Raw genomic sequence first — 24,078 nt, 5'->3', positions numbered from 1 at the left:
AAGTAAGCATAGCCAGGGGCCTTCATGAACTGGCTTGTCAGCTCAGGATTCAGTAATCAGAAGAGCAGGACAGAGGGCTGAGGCATCTCCAGATGGATAAAACTGCAGGTCAGTCCTCTGGACTTTTGGCACTGGCCTAAGCACTTGGATCTGTTTCCCATCTCCAGCATGGAAAATGAGCTTAATGTTGTAAAGGAGAAAACTCCCTTCTTGTGAGACCTGACATGTTCAAAAAATTCGTAGTTGCAAAAGGAAAAGTCCAAAGTTTTTCTTCTCTATTGTGGCTTAGTTCTCTGTTGAGTTTCTAGCTCCTGGACCATAACTTTCATCTTTTTCTTTCTAAGAGACTGGTACTGCCCAGGTATACCCCATAATCCCCCTACAAGGTTGATGTGGACACTCAATGTGTTACAGAGTATCTGGGGCAGATTAGCTGAGTTCCCTGATCAGTCTCTATTTATTAATTTGTCTTATCTCCCCTATTAGGTTATCAGTCTCAAATTTGAGACCAATGCTATCCGGGATGGTTCCATTCTTTTTCTAGGAGGCTGGATTCTGGGAGTCTCTTCTCGAAGAATCAAGAACTGCATAAGGATTCCCATATATATCTAGAAGGATGGGTCCTAGAACTCTTGAACATAAAGCTGCTAAGGAAGCAATCCCCAAACTGGCACTGCTCAGAACCCCCTTCTCTAGCTAAATACCATCTTCCTAAAACTCTCATGGGGAATTCATCCACTTGACAATACATTGCTACAATCTTTCCATTTGAGAGGTTAAGAATACAACAACCACATAATTCTATTGAGAGGGAAAAGGTGGGTCAGATATTGTGATGGTGAGTATTTTGTGAAGAGGATACTGGGAAAGGTTTCCTGGCTATAAATGACCTCAAGAAGAGAGTCATGGAGTGCTGAACAGAAGGAAAGAGGATGTTCTAAGTGTTAGTTCCAAGTTCAAGTGTTTGTTTGGGCAAGATTTGCAGGAAGATGGTTCTAGGATGGACTCAATCAAAGTTAGAGAATATTATGTACCTACTGTGCGTAAAACACTACTATGCCAAGACTGGAAGAGATAAGACATTTGGGTAAGAGTGCCCCTGCCCTTAAGAACAAAATGAAAGATAAACAATAAATGAAATAATTATTAGACAGGAAAAATAAAAATAGTGAATAAAAGTAAACAAAATAAGTAAAAAGCATTTTAAAGTACTTATTATGTTCAAATCACCAAGCTAAGCTGAAAATACAAATAGAGAGGAAAGACAACCCCTGCTCTCAAGGATCTCATAACAGGTGATAAGCCAAATATAGATGATGTTATAAAATAACAAGGTAAATGCTGCTTGAGACAGGTATGGAACAAAGTGCTCTGCAATGTCCCTGGGGCAGTTAATTACTGATAAGAGAAAGTTGGCAAGGAGGGTAAGTTAGAGATGTTAAGTTAGAAAGTTAGAGATGAATGAGAAGTTTGACAGCTAAGGGTATTAGAAGTTAATCATAATAAGTAACATTTATAATAGGATTTCAGGTTTGCAAAGGGCTTTTCATATGTTTTCACATGATCTTCACAACAACTTTAGAAAGTATTGTACTTTTATTATCCTCATTTTACAGATGAAGAAACCCAGGGGAGCTTAGGCTAGTTAAATATTTGAGGCAGGATTCAAATTCAGGCCTTCATGGCTCCAAACAAGCATTCTATCACTATCCTACCTAGCTACCACATTTGATCGGGAAAGTGATGGGAAATCATTGAAGGAATGTGAATAACCAAGTGAAGTGGGTGCCAGGATAGGTATGAAATTCAATTCAACTCCTCTCTTCAGATAGAGGCTGGAGGTTAGTAGGTCATTATTATCTAGATATGAAGTGGCCAGAGCCTCCATGAGAAAATGGTCTTGATATAGTCTTTATTTGGGAAGCTTTTTATTAGTTTGAAATGATAAGAATTAATTGTAGTTATAAAAAGCTTTTCTTCTGAGTAGTTATCTTTCCCATTTCCCTTATATCCTTGGGAAGCGTCCTAGTATAAAGTGAAAAGCAATGGTCAAACTGGGTCCAAATCCTAGTTGTGTGACCTTGGGTAAGTCACTTAATAACATTCACATTTACATAATACTCCAAAGTATTTTGCATCTGATCCTCTCTCTCACTAGTTCAGGTCCTTCTCATCCTTCTCATATCTCAGGAAGACTATTACAATTGTCTAATGGACCCTTCTGCTTCAAATCTCCCCTCTTCAATCCAGCTTCTATATAACTGTCAGGCTGACATTCTTAAAGCACAGGTTTAACCATTTCACTGCCCCAATTCATCAGTTCCAGGGGTTCTCTGTTACCTCTAGAATAAAAAATGAATTTTCTTTAGCACTTAAAGTCTCACAATCTGGTTACAGTCTAGCTTTCCAGTCTTATTATATATCTTGTTGTTATTTAGTTGCTTTCAGGCATGTCCAACTCTTCATGACCCCTTTTGGGGGTTTTCTTGACAAAGATACTGGAGTAGTTTGCCATTTCCTTTTCCAGATCATTTGACAGATGAGGAAACTGAGGCAAACAGAACTAGAATCACACAGCTAGTGTCTGAGACTGCATTTGAACTCAGGTCCTCCTGACTGATTCTAAGCCCAGCACTCTATCCACTGCCCCACCTAACTGCCCTTTATCATACATAATGTATCTTCAAATACTATAAAGTCCAGAAAAAATGAACTTCTTATTGTTCCTCTTGTTCCTCCATTTATAATCTCCATGCCTTTGAATAGGATATACCCTATTCCTGGAATGTACTACCCCCTCACTTCCCTAATTCCCTCTATTCAAATTCCTAGTTGCCACCACAATTCAGTTGCTAGGGCCACCCCACCCTGCCATGCCCCAAATCACTATGTATTTTATATATAGAGAGATATTGTGTGTTGTCTGTAAGGTTGTTGAGGTCAAATTCTCGTGGTTTTTTTTTTTCTTTGTAACTCCAAAATCTAGCCTATTTTTACAGATTAGGAAACTGAGTCTTGGAGCAGTTAAGTGATTTTCACGTTCAGACAGCTAATAAATGTCTGCATTAGGACTCAAACTTGGGTCTTCTGACACCAAGTCCAAGGCTCTGCCCATGAAATCATATTTGCCTTTCTCAATCTTACAGCTCCACTGACCTTATTATAATTTTCCTCTCTGTAGAATAAGGTTAATATTATTTGGGTAATTTTATCTTCTAGGTTCATTTTGAAGAAAGTTTGAAAACCTAATGGCACTCTCTTAGCCCATTTCCATATCTACACATATATATGTGAGGATTATTATTATTCTTTGTAAGGGGCAGAAGAAAGCCAGAATTTTCTTATCTTTGTGAAAGGAAAACTGAAAAAAGAAGGAAAGAAAGGAACAAAGAAAGGAAAGAAGGAAGGAAGGAAGTGATGTGGAAGAGCAGGGTCTTGCCCCAAGAATGAAAGATTCAAACTCCATTCAGTCCAGAAGTAAGAAAAGAATTTTATTTGAAGAAGAGGCAGTTTGTGGTAGTAGAATAGCTGGTGGATTAGTCTGGGGGCTAATCAGGTAGCCTTAGGGCTAGTAGAGTAGCCTTTCTGGAGTAGATAGTATGGAATAACAGCTCTGCTGTAGAGTGGCATCTTCCACACCCTATGGATCAAGGTTGGCATATTTATTGGAGTCTGGTAGCTTATCATCTCCCTTTCCAAACTCAGGTGGAAATATATTTTGGGGTTTGTTGCCATAGGGAATAAGGAACATACCCGGGTCCATGTTCCTCCATTATCCACCTTGTCATAATTTGTCAACGTGAGGGAGGTCTTATTGCCCTTCTAGAATGGGAACATGGCGTGTGTGTGTGTGTGGGGGGGGATGCAGTACACTGGAGGAACATTATAGGTAATTAATTATTTCTAAGAACACAGCTGATGCTTAGTATAGGATGTTACATATTCAGTATACAGAGTGGATAATTGAACAATCGACAATTCATGCTTGACTAATGCTGAAACTACAGGTTTTGAAGTTGAATTTTAACTAGTGCTAACTAGTGAGAAATGAGAAATTTCAGAGTATGAGGGTCCTGTTCTTATTACTGTCCCTTACTGCCCACTGCCTGCCCACATCGGAAGGAAGGAAGGAAGGAAGGAAGGAAGGAAGGAAGGAAGGAAGGAAGGAAGGAAGGAAGGAAGGAAGGAAGGAAGGAAGGAAGGAAGGAAGGAAAGAATAAAGGAAGGAAGGAAGGAAAGAACAAAGGAAGGAAAGAAGGAAGGGTGGGAGGGAGGGAGGGGAGAAGGAAGGAAGGAAGGAAGGAAAGAGGGAGGAGGGAGGAAGGAAGGAAGGAAGGAAGGAAGGAAGGAAGGAAGGAAGGAAGGAAGGAAGGAAGGAAGGAAGGAAGGAAGGAAGGAAAGGAGGGACAGAGGGAGGGAGGGAAAGAAAGAGAAGGAAAGAAAAAGGAGGAGGTGAGGAAAAAAAGGGAAGAAGGATGTATGAGACAGTGAGTAGCCAAGTCAGGATTAGAAGCAAGACCTGTTTTGTACTTGGACCAATAAGTTATCTACAATTGACTTTTCATTTTTCAAGTTTTCTACCTCAAAATGCTTTGGATTTGTGGGGTGGAGGGGAGGGAAAGAGGCCCATGTTGGGGAGGGGGAAGTTTACATTATGTGAATTTCAGTTCAAATCAACTAAGTTTCTCCCTGAGGGGGGAGACTGCTATGCAAAACCCAGACACAAAGCACGCTTTGCCAGCTGCATATGCTCCCCAAGTGGGCGCCTATGTGTGGTGGATAAGCCTCCAGCCCATGCAGCAGCTGTAGCCTTCTCTCAAACTATACAGATGTTTTTAACTGCAGCTATAACCCAAGGGCTACACCTGTTGCCCAGATCCGCTGCTGTAACCCAACTCCTGGGAAAACAAGTCAGGTGCCCAAAGCTTTGGCAAGAGTCCCTCCTTACCAAGGGCAGGTGGAGAGACCAGGCAGCTGCTTATTCCTGCCAGTCACCCTATTTGAGCTGCTGTGGAGGTGACCAGGGAGGGGTGGGAAGTTTAAACCACAGGCTCAAGATCTTTGCATGATCCTTCTGGTCTCATTTCTGACCAGGCTGTTCCCAAAGCTCAGGGTTGCCTTTCTTCCATTTGCAATTAAGTCTGTATATTTGTTTAGCTCCAGAGTTGAAGGGACAGTAAGTCATACTTGGAGCTAAGGACACTTACTAGCTATGTCACCCTTGCCTTGGTTTCCTCATCTGTAAAATGGGGGCTACCTCAGAGGGTTATTGGAAGGATTAAATGAAACATATTGTTGAGGGCTGAACGTCAGAGAATGGGGGCATCTGTTTTGTCTTGTCTTGTCTTGTCTTGTTAAAAGCTCTTTGAAGACAAAGACCAGACCTCCCTAGAGAAAGACAGATCCCAGGCAACTGTCAACTCTGTGACTGTCTGTTTGACACTGTTGACAAAGTACAATAGGACTTTGCAAATCTTGAATAAACGTGGGCTATTATTATCTGGAAATATGGCTCTGTTCTAAAGTACAGTTTCTCATATGGGGCTTGGGAGGAAAAGTGGAGGGAATGGTGATCTCCAGAGACTTACCATCCTTCCTCTCTGCTGTCCTCTGTCCCTTTAAGTTTTAAAAGCATGTAAGCCAGATCTGGAGAGATGTGTGGCTCAGTACAGGGCTGGCTGGAGGAGGGAGAGGGCTGGGAAGGGGGCCAACGATGAGGATGGGTCTGGGAATGAGAACAGGGCTGGGAGCAGGTCATGGGTGTTCTGGATTTTTGGCTGCTATGGGTTTGACGCTAGCTGCCATGCTGAGAATTCCATTCAACTGAGCATGTGCGAGAAGTACAGAAATCAGGAAAAGTTTCCCTAGTTGGTCAATATAAATAAAGAACAAGAAGAAACCAAAAATCTATTCCCTGATGCCTTACCATTAATTTAGTGATTGGAGCTGGGAAGATTTGACTTCGTATTTCAACCCTCTCTTATTTAGCCATGTGACCCTGGGCACCTTACTTAGGCTCTTTCAACCTCAGTTTCCTTATTTGTAAAATGGGAATAATAATATTATTATTTTGCAGGGGTGTCATGAGGATCAAATGAGGTAATACATGTGAAGCACTTTGCAAATCTTAAAGTGTTATAAATGCTAGCCATCATCATCATCATCACCTGACAATCACAGAGGGCTGCCAGCTTTCTGGAAGCTGTCCTTGTCCAGAGAGACTTGAACTCTGTCCTCAAGGAGCTGCCATGAGAAGAAACAGAGGCACGCGCTCTCTAACACTCAGCCCCACACACAATGCACTCACATGGGCCAACAAACATAAAAACACTGATAGAAAACCAGATGGGTATGTTGGCATAGATGATGTTTAGACTACAAACACGCTGGACTCATCAATATTAGTCATGAATGGCCCCTCCCCTCTCCTAGCCCACCCCTGCCTAGTGGAAGGAATGTGGAGCCAGTGTTGGCACTGAAGCCAAGTTTCAAAATGAAGGGACTCCCATCTCCTCCCCCTTCTTCTCTCTTCCCACATCCCGACCCTCCTGCGGCAATGCCAGGACAAGTGACTGCAGCCAAAGCAGTAAGACCAGATGTGATATGCTGCTGACCCCTGCTGGAGCAGCGAAGATGTGGGAAAGCCCCAGGGAGAGTGGAGGATTGGAAAAAGCCATGCAATCACTCTGGGGGTGGCGGTGGCGGCTGGGGAGAAATGCCTTTGCTCAAATTCTCATCATCTGGACCTTCTTCGATGAGGCCGGCGAGAAATTAGAATAAAACCCAGACTGAGCTCCTGGGAGGAGTGAGACAGTATTAATGTGGCCCTTCAGTCTTTGTGGCCTGGAAAATTCCCTGGTGCCAAGGCCCTGAAACCCAAATCAGGAAACCATTAGCAGGCCTCCATCAGCCAATCGGAGCTATTTGGAAACGGGGAGAACTGAGGTCCAAGAGAGTAAAAGATGATTCAGCTGGCGTAGATTGTCTCAGGACAGAGATCTTTGGAAAGCTGGACACACTGTGTGATGACTGCTCTTCGCCAGGGGCTCCCGTAGCAATAGGAAGCGATTGCATTTGCTGGCTTTCTTTCTACCAGCTCAGCCTGGGATGATCACAAATTACTCCCTTCAGGAGGGCATCTTTTTAAATGTAAAAAAGCTCCATATCCGGAGTAAACATGGAGCTATGTTCCACCGATTGTTTCCTAAACCAACAACAATAATATTAGTGTTAACTCATCTTTCTATAGCACTTTTAAAATTAGAAAACCATTTTGCCTATAAGCCTGACAGCAACCCAGTGAGGCAGGAACCACCAGTTCTGGTTTTCTAATTTTAAAAGTGCTATAGAAAGATGAGTTAACATTAATATTATTGTTGTTGGTTTAGGAAACAATCGGTGGAACATAGATAGCTCCACGTTTACTCCGGATATGGAGCTTTTTTACACCAGAGGGAGTCACTGAGCTGTTGTTTCAGGGCATTGAAATTTAGAGGACATGAACATTTAATAATGATTTTAAAAGATGGTGTAACTTTTGGATTTGGTTTTTAATTCTCCTCTTCCTCCTCCTCTCCTCCTCTTCTCTTCCCCCTCCTCCTTTTCCTCTTCCTCCTTCCTTGCCTCTCCCTTCTTCTCCCCCTTCTCCTCTCTTACCTTTCATCTTAGAATCAATCACACAAAGGAAATTCCTGCTTGTTCCCCGGCTCAGCTCTATTTCCCTGGGCCCTAAGTGAGTAGGGCATAGTGGAATCTGTCCCACAGAGGAAGATAATCATGCTACTGTAGACAGTTTTTACTCATAGGCACAAAACAGCAGAAAATATTAAGAATCACAAAATATTTAAATGTGATTATGTAACTATACCCACCGCTTCTCCCAGTCTCTAGCAACCCACACCCAGGACTTTTAGGAAAGACACAGTTCAGTTGTTTAACCTCACTGCTCATTTCTTCCCCTCTAAATATCACCCTCCCCCCAAAAACAAAACCAAAAACAAAGCAAGCAAAGGAAATGCAAATAGAACACAATTCCTCTTAAATGCCATTCCACTCACATCCTCCAGGAGGGTCCCAGTCACCTTAGATGAGGGAATCTTTGGGGGCTGGGGAAACTAGACCGGGGAAGACTGCCATTGTAGAAAGAAGGCCTTCCTGCTGCTCTTCTCACTGCCAGCTTCTCCACTCAGGCCTTTTCTGCCTTACCACTTGCTTCATGAATTAGCACCTGCCTTGCTCATCTCACCAGCTGGGCCCTTCCAATGGGTAATCCAGTCTTGGAGAGACTTGGCGGTTCAGTCTGAATGGGAGCTCTCCATCCTCCTTTTCTTGACTCCCATCTCTCTTCATTTTGATTCCCTCCCATGGACTGAAAGGAATGACATTTACCTCACTCTCCTTTTTGCTCAATTGTTCCTGCTTCCTCCCCCGTTCCGTAGTCATGGCAAGAGGAAGGGGTGGAATGAGGGTGATACAGTCACATTTTTATTTTGACAGCACCTTAACTTTTCCAGCAGTGTAGGAATCAGTTAACTAGACTATTTGGTTAAACTAAGAACCCACTAGATGGGGTCTTTCCTCTCCACTTTGTGGGGATGAGATCCTCCCTCTTCCACCATTTTCCGCAGCTATCCTCAACATTGTCCTCTAGATATCCAGAGGTCTCTGTTTCCCTTCAATGGAAGGTAATCCAATGTCACATAAAACTGATGTTGGCATCTTTTCTGCTACTGTTTATTTGAGGGTATTTTTTCCAAGGCATCCCACCTTCTAGTTCACTGGATTCTACAGGGACATGCCCGTTATAGATCTTAAGATAGTATAGGGGCAGCTACATGACTCTGTGGAAAGAGAGCCAGAACTGAAGATAGGAGGTCCTGGTTTCAAATTTGGCTTCAGATATTGCCTAGCTAGTTGTCCCTGGGCAAGTCACTCAATTCCAATTGCCTAGCCCTTACTGTTCCTCTGCCTTGGAATCAATACTTAGTATTTAGACTAAAATGGAAAGTAAGGGTTAAAAAAAAAAGAAATGTATATAAGGACTTTCTTAGAATATAAGCTTAGTAGCAAAACCTTTATATTAAATGGGATGGACATTTTAGTCACCTTATTTCCATAATTCCAAATTATTATCTTTTTTCTTTTAACCCTTACCTTCTGTCTTAGAATCAATACTGTGTATTGGCTCCAAGGCAGAAGAGTGTGGTAAGGGCTAGGCAATGGGGATCAACTGACTTTTACAGAGTCACACAGTTAGGAAGTGTCTGAGGCCAGATTTGAACCTAGGACCTCCCATGTCTAGGCCTGGCTCTCAATCCACTGAGTCACTCAGCTGCTCCCCCACCAAATTATTATCTTTTAAAACAAAGAAACTCACTTATCCAAATTGGTAGCAAAACAAATTTTAAAAAGCATACATAGGAGAATATATACCAGACAATACAGAATGAAGGAGCTTACTTTCCCATTGAGAATGAGGTAATTCAGTTTAACCAAAAGAGAGTCTCAGATCTCTTCCAAGGGGAAATACCTTCATATCTCTAGAATAGCAAACTGGCAATAGATTCATGATGGAGAGTGCTAGCTCTTCTCATGTCATCTTCCCCCGCCTTATTCTCCCCACAGCAACATCAAGTGGGCTTGGCATTCTTTATCTTCTGTCTCAAAGATGAAAGCCAGGAGTACCTGAAGTGATTTGAAGAGTACAAAGAGAATTAAGAGATGGAAGAGAGGGAACCTCATCTATCTCCTGACAATTCTACCCAGTCCCTCATACAGATTTAGAGTATTGATCTCTACCAGTGAGGAGAGAGTCTGATACCAATGGACTTTGGAACTCAAGTTACATTCCTCCCATGGGAGGAAACTCTTGCAGTCCCTTGCAAAGATCAGCCAGGGCAAAATGTAAACTTAACTACATTTACATACATACATACATATATATAAATATATAATATATATAAAATAGTCCTTCTTTTCCAATTCCATATCTGTGTAAGTTTGGATTTTCTTCATATACTTCAATAAAGATAATTTATTCCAACAGACTGAATACATACATACATACATACATACATATATATATATATATATATATATATATATATAGTAGTCTCTCGGTGATCGAGAATGACTATTGTCTTTGTGCATTATCATCTATTGATGTACCCTCATGTGGCTTTGGAGTCCAAAGGCTGAGGCGCACAGTTTGTGGCACATGGGGCCTGGGACGCCAGTTGTTACGGGAGGTGCGGTTGTGGCCTGGTGTCGGCGTTCACGCGCAGCGGCAAGACGTCGACGTGGCTCATCTTCAAAGGTGGTGGCGGCATGGTGAATGTGGGTTCGCCAGCTGCTTCTGTCAGAGGCAGCGAGTTCTAGTTGCTTTGGTGTCATGCCAGCCCACTTCAAGTTTGACTTTAGCTGATCCTTGATCTTTTCTTTGGTCGGCCTTGTTTCCTGAGTCCAGCTGACAGTTCACCATAGAATACCTGTCTTGGTATTCGCTGTGGGTCCAGGCAGATGACGTGTCCAGACCATCGTAGCTGGGTTGTGAGGAACAGGACTTCGATGCTGGTGGAGTTGGCTCTGTCGAGGACGTCCTGGTTGGTGATTCGGTCCTGCCATCGGATCCTCATGATTGACCGGAGGGAGCGTTGGTGGAATTGCTCCAGCTGTTTCATGTGCTTCCGGTACAGTGTCCATGTCTCACAACCATACAGGAGCGGCTGAGGACCACTGCGTTGTACACTGAGCTTCGTCACAGTGCTTACACCTCTGTGTTGGAGGACTTTGCAGCACACCCGCCTGAGTGTCTGGCTGGCCTTTTGGATCCTGGCATTAATCTCGTGGTCTAGGAACCCGTCGTTGGCGATGGTGCTGCCCAGGTACTTGAAAGTGTTGATGTTAGAAAGCTGCGTGCCGTCGATTGTAATGCACGGCTGGTTAGTTGGCCTCCCTGGTGCAGGTTGGAACAGCACCTCTGTTTTGCTGAGGCTGATAGTCAGGCCAAACAGTTTCAGGCCAAACAGTTTTGTTGCGGTGGAGAACCTGTCCACAATGGTTTGGAGATGATTTTCTTGGTGGGCATGAGAGCACAGTCATCTGCAAAGAGAGCTTCCAGGATGAATCTCTCTGTTGTCTTTGTTTTTGCAGTCAGGCGGCGAAGGTCAAATAGTGAGCCATCCAGTCGGTATTTGATGTAGACGCCCAGGTCTAGATCCATCACAGCATGTCGTAATACTTGGGTGAAGTATAGGTTGAATAGTACCGGAGCAAGGACACAGCCTTGTTTCACGCCATTGGAGATGTTGAAGCGATTGGAAGTCTCTCTACCAGATAGGACTTCCCCTGTCATGTCGACATGAAAGAGCTGGATCAGTTTGACAAATTTTGCTGGGCAACCGAGCTTGCTAAGGATCACCCACAATGCGTCCCTGTTCACTGTGTCGAACGCCTTTGTCAGGTCTATGAAGACAATGTAGAGACTCAGGTTCTGCTCAAGGCATTTTTCCTGCATTTGCCTCACCGTGAAGACCATGTCGATGGTGCTGTGATCTGGTAAGAAGCCACATTGTGATTCAGGCAGGTTCTGCTCTGAAACAGATGACAGGAGTCTGTTGAGTATAACACAGGCAAGGATCTTTCCAGCAGTGGAGAGTAGTAAGATGCCTCTGTAGTTGTCACAGGCTGCTCGTGAGCCTTTGTTCTTGTATAGGGCTACGATGGAGGCATCTCTGAGTTCTGGGGGCATGTCTTCCTCTTCCCATATGCTGGTCAGCACTATGTGGAATGCCTGGAGCGCCTTTCCATTTAAGGCCTTGTACACCTCGGTTGGGATCCCGTCTTTACTGGGTGCCTTGCCTGCACTCATTTGTTTGATGGCTTTTTGGACTTCCTCTATTGAAGGAGGGACATCAAGTTGTTCGATGGAGTGGTTTTGGGGGATCTGGTCAAGGGTGCTTTGGTCGACTGAAGAGGGTCAGTTGAGAAGCTGACTGAAGTGTTCTTTCCACCTGTTGCTGATGCCTTTTTTATCTTTTATGAGAGTGTCACTGTCAGAGGATAGCAAGAGAGTGGTGGTGGGTTTTGATGGCCCATAGACAGTCTTGAGGGCACTGAAAAATTGTTTGTAGTTTTTCATATCAGCAAACTGCTGGATTTCTTCTGCCTTTTTTCCCCACCATCAGTCTTGCATCTTCCTGATCTCACGCTGCGCCGTGGCTTGGAGAGACTTGAATCTGTCCTTTTTAGGAGCAGAGTTTGGGTTATTTTGCCACTCCATAAAGGCTTTGTTCTTCTTGCTCAATAGGTCTTCAATAGCAGTGTTGTTCTCGTGGAACCAGTCCTGGTGGTTGCATTGTTTTGGGCCTAGGACTGCCTTTGATGTTTCCTTCACTGCATCTCTGAACTGGTTCCATTTCTCAGTTGAGCTTCCAGTGAGTGGTCCCTTGGCAGACAGCTTGTTGACCAGGCAGGACTGGAATGTTTGCAAATAAGATGGATCTCTAAGACGACTCATGTTGTAAAATGCGCGAACTGTCTGGGCGCGTTTTGGATGGCGAGGCTCAATGTGCATTTGAAGAGTCACTCTAACCAATCGGTGGTCTGTCCAGCATTCAGCTCCTCTCATGGCTCTGGTGATCTTTACATCCTGGATGTCTCGCCGGCGTACAATGATGTAGTCAATGAGATGCCACTGTTTTGATCTTGGGTGCATCCACGTTGTTTTATATTTGTTCGCCATTCTGAACACAGTGTTCGTGATGGTGAGTTCGAACTCTGAGCATTTGCTGAGTAGCAGCAGGCCGTTGTTGTTCATTTTGCCCACGCCATGTTTGCCGAGCACTCCTTTCCATCTTTCATGGTCCTGGCCAACACGGGCATTGAAGTCTCCCAGTAGTATCAACTTGTCATTTGTGGGCACTGAGTGCAGGATGGCACTCAGGTCAGAGTAGAACTGCTCGATGGTCTCCTCGGTGCTGGTCAGTGTTGGGGCAAATGCGCTGATGATTGTGGCATACCGGTCTTTGCTGAGAGGCAAACGGATCTTCATGAGCCTCTCGCTGATGCCCACAGGCAAGTCTGGCAGCTGTTTGAGCAAACTGGTCTTGATGGCCAGGCCAACACTGTGGATTCTGTCTTCATTTGAGGCTCTACCTTTCCAGAAGAAGGTGTATCCAGTGGTGGGTTCGCTGAGTGATCCCTCTTCTGGTAAGCGTGTTTCGCTTAAGGCTGCGATGTCAATGTTATAGCACGCCAGTTCTTTACCGATTAGAGCTGTTCTTCTCTCAGGTCTTGGGGTATTCTCTCTATCAAGTAATGTCCTGATGTTCCATGCTCCTAGTAGGAGTTTCTTTGTATTTTTTCTTTGATTTCGACTGCTTAAAGGGGATGACCTGCCAGCCGCGGTGTGCTGACTGGGTGTTTGTAGGGCAGGCAATGTTTGGGACACCTTTTCTAGTCCCCTCCCTTGATTAGGGTGAGCAGTGCTGTCCTAGAGAGGGCTGCTCAGTCAGTCACCCAGGATGCTGCCGAACGTCCCTGCTGCCCACAGGGCTGAGCGACCACTGGTCCGTGGGGCGCCTATGTGCAGGATTGTAACTACAACTGACAGTGGTCACCTCCACCTGTTGTGTCGTCACTCCCCCATCGCTGCAGGTCTTGAAGAGGGTGGACGGGGTTGGATAGATGAGTGTGCACAAAGATACTTGTGCGTGAAGGAGATTTAAGTGGAAAAGTCGATGCACAGAGATAGTCCCACTCTCTCGGCATTGGAAGCCTGGGTCCAGTGGCATGAAAAATTGTTACATCTGGAGACTTCCTCAGCTGCATTGGGGTATATGGGGTGCTCAGGGAGGGGTAGTATCTCTGGTATGGAGGGCTTGTCGTGCCCTCCTAGGGCAGCTCTCCAGCCTCTGACCCCCACCTGACACCCAGCTCTCACTTGTGGCTCCTAGTAGCTGCTAGCATGTGGCAGCGGCCACACCCCAGGCAACGGCTTCGACAGGCCGGCTAAACTTTGTGAGGGTAGCCATCGGGTCGTCGACCCCTGGTGAACCAGGGCTTTGCTCACCCAGCATGTGAAGACTGCTTCGGCTGAACAGACGGAAGAAACCAATAAGAAGGTTCAACGGCTGAGAGGGCAACACAGCGAAGCACTGTGGAGTGCTTAGGGCGTGTTGGAGCACAAAGGACAACACTGAATACAGAAGCAGACATATAAAAAGCCAGCTTTTCTCTATTAGACCTGAGATTTGTAAAAAAATGTTAAAAACACTACTCTTCTCAAGATTTTATTTTGTTTGATTTGGAATATATGGTTATTTTTATTTATTGATGAATTGATGAATAAATTTTTGAAAACTTATCAGTTTTAACTTCTACTACAGTAAGTAGCAATAGATGTAATCCACAGAAACAAAAGTTTTTTGTTTTTTATCAACAACTATAACTCACATAAGCATAATCTCCTGAAAGTTTTTAGTGGTGCAAAGAAAGACCTAAAAGTCTGAGAACCTTTGGGCTAAATAAACTGTGATTCATAAATGTGATGGCATATTTTTATGTTGTAAGAAATGAATATGATTAGGGGGCAGTGAGGTGGCTCAGTGGATAGAGAGCCAGGCCTGGAGTTGGGAAGTCCTAGATCAAATTTGGTCACCCTGGGCAAGTCACTTAACCCCCATCATCTAGCCATTACTGCTCTTCTGCCTTAGAACCAATACATGGTATTGATTCTGAGATGTAAGGGTTTAAAAAAGAGAGAGAAAAAATGAATATGATGAATACAAAGAAGCTTGTAATGACTTACCAGAACTGATCCCTAGTGAAATAAGCAAAGCCATGAAAACACTGCAGAAGGAACACAACAATGTAAATGAACAAAGTAGAGAAAAGAATCAAAATCACAAAGACCAGCAAGACCATAAAAAAGATAGAAGACACTTCCTCCCATTCCTCTGCAAAAGTAGAAGATCACTGGGTATGGGATGTTGCATATATTTTAGAGATTTCTTTGGTGCATTGATTGATATTGTTGATTGTTTTTTTTTCTCATTTTTCTTTTAAAACAATGTTTTTTGTCATTTGATATCAGTCCCAAGCCAGAGGATGCATTGAGCTGAATGGTTCTCAGTGGAGGATCTCAACTGAGACTAGTTATTTTGCTAGTCCAAAGTAGAGCTTTAACTGGGAAAACCCACTATAAACACACATAATATGAACATAGAGTTTCCATTAATAGAAAGAGGAGGGTCTTTTTTTCACAGATGTTTTGCAGTATGGTTATCCTGAATAGGACTTTTATAGATGGGTGTAACTTGTGTGTCAGAGCCTGACCTCTGACATGATGGACCAAGCTCTACTATGGAAGCCTTTCTTTCATAATAATCTCAGTGTTTTAAGCCCCCACCCAGGCTCTTCCCTGGCATGTCAGAAACAGACTCAAGTCTCTTAAAGGGCTTTGAACTCTCCTCCAGGCACTCAGGCTAACAAAGGCATTAAAAACAAAAGAGGTTTTATTTATGGAATAGCTAAACAGAAAAGACTCCACCATGCCCTTAGCAAAGCAGTTGGGGAAGGCTCCTCCTCCCAGTGAACTCCCTTCTCTGTCCAGAGGCTTGACTCCTGGTCCCACCAAAATCAGTGTACTACTTGGTGAAGTCCCAATCCTATAAATGATATAGAGATCCTGCTGCAGGGGCAGACTCAGTATTTTCAATCCCAGCACAGGAAAAGTGAGTGCTTCCATCTCTCCACTTCATCTCCTTCCTTCTTGGAAGGCAACATGACTATACCAGTCTGCAGTACTGTCCCTTATTGCAGTCTACAATTGTTCACAATCTCTCATATTCTTCGAGCCCTATCTGATGCTGGGATTGTCATTTGGGTGTCAGAATGGAGAGGGTGCTGGACTTGGAGTGAGGAAGATCTGGGTTCAATCCTGCCTCAAGATACTTATTAGCTTTGTGACTCTAAGCAAGTCACTGAACCTCTCTAAGCCTCAATTCACCGATCTTTAAAATAAAGATAATAGCACTTGCCTCTCAGAATTGTTATATTGCTATTGCTCTCCCTCCATGAGAAGCCCAAATAAAACAAATAAACCTTATAACAAATAAAAATAGTCTTGCAAAATGATACCTCTCAAAAACCATGTCCAAAAATGCATGTCTCTTTCTGAACCTTGAATCCATCTCTGGATCTCTGTCAGAAGGTGGGTAACATGTTTTATAATATGTCCTTTGGAGACAATGTTCATCACAGCACTGATCAGAGTTCTTCAGTTTTTCAAAGCTGATTTTCTTGAGAGTGTTGTTTCTTTGCGTAACTTGCTATCTCTTTTCTCTTTGCATCAATTTAGAGTACCCCAATTTCTCTAAAAACATCTCTTTTATCTTTTTTATGTTGCAATAGCATTTCATTACATTCTTAAACCACAATTTGTTCAGCCATTTTGTAAGTAAAGGACACCCTCTTAAATTCCCGTTCATTGCTTGTCTTTTGAATCCCCTTTTAATTCCTTTTTTGAAATGAGGAAATTTATTTTTCTTGGAACTATTCCCTCTTCTGTATTACTCTCCTTTTGTCCTGTCCCCCACCGATCATCCCATCCCTGCCGTTTTCCTGTTGCTAGATGTATTTCTTTTTTAAAAAATTCTTAACTTCCATCTCAGTCAGAATCAATATTATGTATCTGTTCTAAGGCAGAAGAGAGGTAAGGGCTAAGCAGTGGAATTGCTCAGGATCACATAGTTAGGAAGTGTCTGAAGCTAAATTCGAACCCAGGACTTTCCATCTCTAGGCCTGGCTTTCTATGCACTGAGGTACCTAGTTGCCCCATTTGATTTACTTCAACACCAAACTCTGTGAATGTATGTCCATTTTGCCAGGGGTGGCACTACACTATCTATACCCCAGGACCTTCATTGGTTTTTCAGTTATCTAGAGTTTTGACTTCCTTTAATTATTTTTAGAAATTTACATAGTTGTAGGTATTGTGTATGCTGTTCTCTTGGTTCTACTGTTTTGTTCTATATTAGTTTATATACACCTTCCTCTGTTTTTCTGAATTCTTTGCCCTTTCTTATTTTTTAGGCGTCCAAATTGATGGGCCACTTTGTTTCCAGTTCTTTACTGAGAGATACTGTGAACATTTTGGCAAGTATTTAACCTTTATTTCAGTCTTTAACTTCTCTGGAGAACATGTCCAATAATAGGGTATCTTGGACATATCTGCAGTGCTATCTACAATGATTCAGTGTGCCTGCCTTTTCATAAATCCTCCAACATTAACAACGATCTTCCTTCCTTCCTTCCTTCCTTCCTTCCTTCCTTCCTTCCTTCCTTCCTTCCTTCCTTCCTTCCTTCCTTCCTTCCTTCCTTCCTTCCTTCCTTCCTTCCTTCCTTCCTTCCTTCCTTCCTTCCTTCCTTCCTTCCTTCCTTCCTTCCTTCCTTCCTTTCTTCCTCCCTCCCTCCCTCCCTCCCTCCCTCCCTTCCTCCTTCCTCCCTTCCTCCCTTCCTCCCTTCCTCCCTCCCTCCCTCCCTCCCTCCCTCCCTTCCTCCCTCCCTCCCTCCCTCCCTCCCTCCCTTCCCCCTTCCTCCCTTCCTTCCTTCCTTCCTTCCTTCCTTCCTTCCTTCCTTCCTTCCTTCCTTCCTTCCTTCCTTCCTTCCTTTCTTTCTTCTTTCTTTCTTTCTTTCTTTCTTTCTTTCTTTCTTTCTTTCTTTCTTTCTTTCTTTCTTTCTTCTTTCTTTCTTTCTTTCTTTCTTTCTTTCTTTCTTTCTTTCTTTCTTTCTTTCTTTCTTTCTTTCTTTCTTTCTTTCTTTCTTTCTTTCTTTCTTTCTTTCTTTCTCTTTCCTTTTTTCTTTTTTCTTTCTCTTTCTTCCTCCCCTCCTTCTTTCCCTCTTTCCTGTCTTTCCTCCCTCATATCCTTTACTTGGATATAAATTACTTCTTCACAATAAGCCTTTAAAATCAGTAGTGCAGATACTGTCAAGGTACAGAAGGTGAGCTTGTTGCTTCAAGAGAAGGAGGCACAAAACCTTGTCTTCTGTCTCATCCAGGCTTGTGTGATGTTTAATTAATTTAATTGAGCAATTAAATATTTTAAACAAGTTTGAATATTAATATTAAATATTTAAGTATGTAAAAACACTGGGTTGGATGATGGGTATGCAAAAATAGAAATGAAATGGTAGAGCTTACATTCTACTGGGTTAGTCAGCAGGGAGAAGCAAAGATATATGTCTCCTTTGGGGAGGAAGATGGCAAATCAAGTTTCAGGAAGAGTCTGTCTGGAATAGCAACTGAATGAAAAGGTGTATAAAATAAGGCTGATGAAAGACCCACTCTGGACTCACTCTGCCAATGCCCACTAGCACTACAAGTTTGGATCCCTCAGAGAGTGGATACCGCTACTCCCTTTGGAGTTTCCCCTAAGTTTTTTTTTTTCCTTTTAAAATTTAAACTTCTGAATTCCTTCAAGATACATATGTATGCAGACATGCATCTAAATGTTAGCTCTTACTATACATATATAACAATCAGAGTAAGAACTAACATTTAGACAGTACCTACTATGTGCCAGGCATTGCATTAATAAATATTTGTTTATATGTATATAACATGAGTCTCCTGACCATCCTAGCCATTCTCATCCTCCAGATGTGGTTTGATGATGATGAGAGATCTATCACCTTTCTTTTCTTCAGTTAAAATGATAGTTTAAAATCATGTTAGTTGTTTGGGAAGCTACGTCTCATTTTGACTCAAATGGAATGGTTATCAGTAGATAGAACACTGGACTTGGGGTTGGGAAGACCTGAGTTCAAAACCTGCTTTGGACATTCTCTAGCTGTGTGACCCTGGGCAAGTAACTTATCCTCTATTTGCCTTAATCCACTGGATTAAAGGCAAACCACTCCATTATCTTTCCCAAGAAAATCTCATGGGTAGTATGATACATGGGGCCATGAAGAGTGAGACATAACCGAATAGCAATAGCATAGCCAGGACTATCTTCAAATGAATTGATGTCTAACGACATTTCCCCTCCCTCCATTTGCACTGATAATTTTTGCCCCACATGAGTGACTTTCCTTTTATCACTATTATATTTTCTCCAATCAATCAACAAGTATTTCTGAAGTGCCTACTATGTGTTAAGAACTGTGCTAGGGACTAGGGATATAAATGAAAAGAATGGAAATAATCACTACTCACAAGAAGCTTGGCCTCAAATGGAGGAGAAAACACATACATGTAAAAATGTTTAGCACAATTTTTCAATTGTGTCTGAGTCTTCATAGCCCCATTTAGAGTTTTCTTGACAAGAATACTGGAATGGTTTGTTATTTCTTTCTCTAGCTCATTTTATAGACAAGGAAATTGAAGCAAACCAGGTTAAGTGACTTGCCCAGGGTCACACAGCTAGTAATTGTCTGAAGCTGGATTTTAATTCTTCCTGATGCTATTCACTATGTGATCCAGTTGCTTCTATACCAAGATGAAGAATGTGAAAGATTAACTTGGGCTGTTTGCTAAATTCAACCCTGTTATCTCTGAATCAGAGGCTTATTCCAGACCCTAAACCATATCTCCTTTTCAATCAGGCATAGGTTCAAATCCCAATTCTGCTTTTGCTAACTGTGTGGCCTTGGGCAAATCACTTAACCTTGTAGAGTCTTACTTTTCTCTTCTGTCAGATAGAATGATAATACTTGCATTAACTACTTCACAGGATTATGAGGCTCAAATGATGTAATGTATGTGAATCTACTTTGCAACTCTAGAATGCTATATAAATGACAGCTGTCCTTTTAAGAACATTTTAAACCCCTCATCTTCCATTTTAGAATCAATACCATGTATTGGTTCTAGGACAGAAGAGTGGTAAGGGCTAGGCAATAGGGATGAAGTGACTTGCCCAGGTCACACAGCTAGGAAGTGTCTGAGGTACGATTTGAAACAAGGACCTGCCATCTCTGGGCCTGACTCTCAGTCTACTGAGACACTTAGCTACCCCCTTATTATGATTATTTTTAATTTAACAAGCATTTATTGAGTACCTACTATATACAAGGGAATATAGGCTCCAAGGAGGAGACAAATATTATTAAGATTCAGTTCTGCCCTTGAGGAGATTACCTTAGAAGAGAGCTTAGTAGAGGACAATTTAACTCTTTCTCTTAGTAAACACTACACAGGAAGAGGAATGCTCCCATTATTAGAGGGTCTTCTTTGCAAAGTGTATTTTAAAGGTGATATGAGATCTCCAGTGATCACTGTGGTAGGGCCTGAGTATTGGAAGTTGAAAACTAGAGTGAGCAAGCTAACTATATCTGCCTTTATGGTTAACATATCTGCCAGTTAAAATGACATCCATAAAATGCACATTCTAGACCAAACTACTGCTACTCTTACTATATTAGAAGATTCCTTTTCTCTGAAGATAAGCTCCAAGAAAATGTCATTGGGATGAAGCAAATGATTAGGAAATGGAGACATGATTTTATAGAGGAGAGAAATGAATACATCATGAAGAAAAAACACCAAAAATCTCTGCTGGGAAAAAAATAGTTCCATATCTGCTGAGGTCTCTCCGCCTATGAACCAACTCACTTTCAGTCATTTGTTGAAAGAAGGAGAAGAAGAAAGAAGGAAAAGAAGAAGAAGGAGAAAAAGGAAGGAGAAGAAGAAAGAAGGAAAAAAAGAAGAAGAAGAAGAAGAAGAAGAAGAAGAAGAAGAAGAAGAAGAAGAAGAAGAAGAAGAAGAAGAAGAAGAAGAAGAAGAAGAAGAAGAAGAAGAAGAAGAAGAAGAAGAAGAAGAAGAAGAAGAAGAAGAAGAAGAAGAAGAAGAAGAAGAAGAAGAAGAAGAAGAAGAAGAAGAAGAAGAAGAAGAAGAAGAAGAAGAAGAAGAAGAAGAAGAAGAAGAAAGAAGGATGAGGAGGAGGAAGAGAAGAAAGAAGAAGAAACTTTTGGTACTCTTCATTGTTATCCAGTACTAGTTCAAGGCCTTCCTGATACATGAATCTCTACAATAAGTTGCTGGTGCAACATTAGGCAAAGAACTTAACTCCTTGGGTCTCATTCTCTTAATCTATAAAAGAGTGTGTGTATGTTGGACCAGATGGTTGTCTGATGTACTTTCTAAATCTATGATTCTATGATCTTCTCCCCAGTTCTTACCTCTTTGGAAAAGATCTTGAGAAGTTATTTTCACCAACAAACCAGCAGAGGGAGCAACTCATTTTTTTTTCTTGGTGATGAAGACCTACACTAGCCTCTGATAGTATATTATTATAGTATGTAATATATTATGGTATATTGAATATTGAATCACAGGACATTAGATCTAGAAGGAACTTTTGAGGACCTAGAATACAATCTGCTCATTTTATAGAGCATGAGACTGAGACCCAGTTAAAATCAGATTACTTAATAAACTCTAGTGGCTCCTTATGCCTCCAGGATCAAATACAAAATGCTCTCTTCAACATTCAAAACTCTTATTAATCTAAGCTCTTTCTTACTCTTCCAGTTTTCTTCCATTGTACTCTTTGATCCAGTGACATTGGCCTCCTGGCTGTTCCCCATGCCTGTAATGCTCTCCCTCCTCTGATGTGACTGCTAACCTCCCTGGCTTCCTTTAAGTCCAGTTAAAATCCCATCTTCTACTGAAAATCTTCTCTAAACTCTTAAAGTTCCAGTGTCTTCCCTCTATTATTGATTTCCTGATTATCTTATATGTAACTTGCTTTACATATATTTGATTGCATGTTGTCTCTCCCATTAGATTGTAAGCTCTTTGAGAGCAAGGAATGGCTTCTGATTTAATTTTATTTCATCAGCCCTTAGCTAAATACCTGGCATATAGTAGGTGCTTAATACATTTTTTGATTGATTGATTGATAAGTGTTTGCTACTGTAATGGAGGAGATAAAATGTAGAGTTCCATTTAAAGAGGGCTTTCTAATGGAAGCTGAAGTCCTCCAAATGCTTCTGTTTGTGAATGACAATGTTTTGGTTATATTAAGCCCTGGAAAACTGTAGAACCTCCTAGAAGAGATCAGCAACCACTCAAAAGAGTATGATTTGACTAATACAGGAATGACTAAGTGGATGAAAAATGTACATTGTCCAGATTTCAAGATGCATTTAGTTTGGAAAACCTAGAGCTTGTCCAGGGATGTCTACCTGAGATAGATAGTAGAAGTGGATTATAAATTCGGACCAGAGTTAAACATGGGATGACAGTTGCTGGATTTTCTTCAGGAAATTGCAAAGATTCTCTAATGGTCCAAAGATTCTTTGGGGGATGGAGGAGGGGGAGAACTAACTTTAACAGCAATATTCTACTGGCGCGACTGTATGGGAGTGAGACATGAAAAATTAAAAACAAATTTCACAAGTTGGATATAATGAATGATGCATGCTTGTTACTTCATACTACTGGGGAGCTTGCAGCTAATGGAATACTTGAGTTTAGGAGTCTGGAGTTGTAGCAGGACTAAAACTGATTAGATATCAGCTCTAAGGCTTGCACTGATTTATTTAGCTCCTGGGAGTAGAGGACTACTAGGCTGTCTAAGGAGGGGAGAACCAGCCTAGTTCAGAAAAGCAGAGCAGGTTAAAGTTTCCATAATGATTAGCTCTGGGATAGGGCCCAGGAGAGTCTATTGCACTTCCAATCCCAGATGAAACATGGAGACACAGAGTCTCAAAAAGAGAGGAGGAAAAAGAAAACAACACAAAGGACAAGGGAGAAGTAAATGGTGAGTGCAATGCATGAGAAACTCAGGAGAATCATAGCTAAAATTGCATCAACTCAATGCATGACAGGAAGAGAAAGTGGTCCATTTGCAGGGCGAGAATTGACAAGATGGATAACTAGACTATTCCAGTAGTATTCTGACAATGACAAGAAAGTCTTTGGAACATTGGGTGAATCTTCTTTGGAGTACTTTCAGAAGGACATGGACCAGAGTTGCCCAGGATGGAAAAGAATGGAAATAATTTTGATCTGCAATATAGGAGGAAACTTCAAACAGAGTCAAATCAAGTCAACAAGCATTTATTGAGTAGCTACTATGAGCAAGGCTCTGTGCTAAACACTGGGAATATCAAGAAAGGGGTTCCAAGTCTAGTGGAAATGGATGGCATGGCAACCCATCTAAATATCTGAGAGTGTAAATCAGAATTATTACTTTTTTCCTAAATCTGGATTACCCCAAGTGTAAGGCACTATTTTACAGTTGAGCGGTTTGGTGACTTGATTTAAATGGGATTTGACTTGACAAATCGGATTTAGTCCATCCCCTGCCAGTAGATGGCTGTCTATCCTTAACTTGGTTTTTATTGCCTCAAACCATTGATATTTACCCAGGCCTTAGCCAAATCCAGGGCCAGAATAGTTTTAGAGAATTGAGAGTGTGTGTGTGTGTGTGTGTGTGTGTGTGTGTGTGTGTGTGTGTGTGTGTGTGTGTGAGAGAGAGAGAGAGAGAGAGAGAGAGAGAGAGAGAGAGAGAGAGAGAGAGAGAGAGAGAGAGAGAGAGAATAACAGGGAACATGGAACATCAGCAGAAGTATGGGAAATCAGGTGGGACAAGAATGCAGGACACACAAAACTGAGCTAGAATGTTCAGAACATCCTCTTTCTCCTACACAAATAAACATAAATTTTGTCCTTAATCTCAGTCAGCAGGCCTTGGTGAGGGGCTGGAGAAAGACCATCAGATTTGAAGTCAGAGGACCTGGCTTCAGACCTGCTTTTTAGAGTCTGTGTGGCATTAGGTAAACTAATCTTGCTGAGCCTCAATTCCCTCTGTAGAATGAAGGAATGAGACAACATAATCTCTAAGATTCCTCCCATCTCTAAATCTATAAACCCCCGTGTTCATTCCTGCTGCCTAGAAAACTTTAAGCCAAGACAGCTCAAGCCTCCTGACATTCTTTTCTTGGTTACTTTCTGGTCCTGATACCCCAAATGAAGATTTCCCATCCAGATTTCTCCATTTTGCCTCTTCCCCCTTACCTATGCCATGCTGGAAATTGACTGGTTGTAATTGTCAACCTCTGTTGAGA

Source organism: Monodelphis domestica, chromosome 2 (assembly GCF_027887165.1).
Source record: "Monodelphis domestica isolate mMonDom1 chromosome 2, mMonDom1.pri, whole genome shotgun sequence".
In the NCBI taxonomy this organism is placed as follows: domain Eukaryota; kingdom Metazoa; phylum Chordata; class Mammalia; order Didelphimorphia; family Didelphidae; genus Monodelphis; species Monodelphis domestica.
Note: the sequence above shows the minus strand (reverse complement) of the source record.